At 37.5% G+C, this 1,539-nt stretch overlaps 1 protein-coding gene across 2 annotated transcripts in view; it reads right to left on the reverse strand.

Moving 5' to 3' along the window:
• The window catches only part of LOC106475393 (serine proteinase stubble-like), a 34,007-nt gene that overhangs the window by 21,961 nt on the left and 10,507 nt on the right, over window positions 1-1,539 (reverse strand). The window lies entirely within an intron of this gene.

Below are 1,539 nucleotides of genomic sequence, written 5' to 3' on the forward strand. Positions count from 1 at the left end.
AGAAGTTGCCCTGGCCGAGCCAATCTCCTGACATGAACCCCATCGAAAAGCTTTGGGCCATACTCGACCAGCAGATCAAGAAACAACAAAAAAAAACTTCGAAGAGCAATCTACTCCAAGTTTTGAAGGAAGAGTGGGCGAAAATCCCACAATCTAAAACTGACGAGATGATTCTCACGATGCTCCGAAGGATCAACGAACTCCACGAAGCGAAAGGAAGATCTACTAGATATTAATTAAATTATAAATATATCAATTCATGTGAATATGAATGAAAAATTTATTTTTTTCTGAAAAGGTTGTGTCTATTTACTTGTGACCACGCTGTGTACACGTTAATTCAAATTTTTAAATATATTTTGACATTTAAATCTTATACGTAACAACTCTTACAATACATTTATTTTTAAAAATCCACAGTGTTCCAAAAATGTTTACTGGTTGAGTACTAACCATTTGAGGTTCATAGAAAGAGAAGATGCATTAAATATATAAAAGAAGTTACGTAATAGGTGCATTCCTCACTAAGCCAAAAATCCAGTTCAGGGGAGAAGGAGCAAAATATAAAAAAAGAAAGTATTATAAACCACATACCTGAAATATTTCAAAATTTATGAACACCAACAAAACTTAGAAGCAACAACATGTCTATGAAACATTACAGCACTTTTTGAGCACATTTATGCATACTCAAATTACGAATGAATGTCAAATTAAAATATAAAACTAATATATAAAAACTATTCTCAATTGTTTGTTTGTGTTTACGCGCAAAGCTAAAAGAGGGCTATCTTCGCTAGCCATCCCCAATTTAGCAGTGTAAGACTAGCAGGAAGGCAGCTAGTCATCACCACCCAACGCCAACTCTTGGGCTACTCTGTTACCAACGAATAGTGGGATTGACCGTCACGGCTGAAAGGGCGAGCATGTTTGGTGTGACGGAGATTCGAACCCGCGACCCACAGATTGCGAGTCGAGCGCCCTAACAACCTGGCCATGCCGAGCGTAATTCTAAGTACATTAATTACTTGTAAAATATTTGAAAAATATAGATTCAGTTACCCAATGTGTCTCTGTTCAAACCAATGAATCACATGTATACATACACTCAATTACCCAATGTCTCCCTGTTTGAATCGATGAGTCACGGCTACACAGGCACTCAATTACCCAATGTCTCCCTGTTCGAATCGATAAATGACGGGTATATATACACTCAATTACCCAATGTCTCCCTGTTCGAATCGATAAATGACGGGTATATATACACTCAATTACCCAATGTCTCCCTGTTCGAATCGATAAATGACGGGTATATATACACTCAATTACCCAATGTCTCCCTGTTCGAATCGATAAATGACGGGTATATATACACTCAATTACCCAATGTCTCCCTGTTTGAATCGATGAGTCACGGTTATACAGACACTCAATTACCCAATGTCTCCCTGTTCGAATCGATAAATGATGGGTATATATACACTCAATTACCCAATGTCTCCCTGTTCGAATCGATAAATGAGGGTATATATACAC

The sequence above is a fragment of the Limulus polyphemus genome, unplaced genomic scaffold (genome assembly GCF_000517525.1).
Source record: "Limulus polyphemus unplaced genomic scaffold, Limulus_polyphemus-2.1.2 Scaffold6, whole genome shotgun sequence".
Taxonomy (NCBI): domain Eukaryota; kingdom Metazoa; phylum Arthropoda; class Merostomata; order Xiphosura; family Limulidae; genus Limulus; species Limulus polyphemus.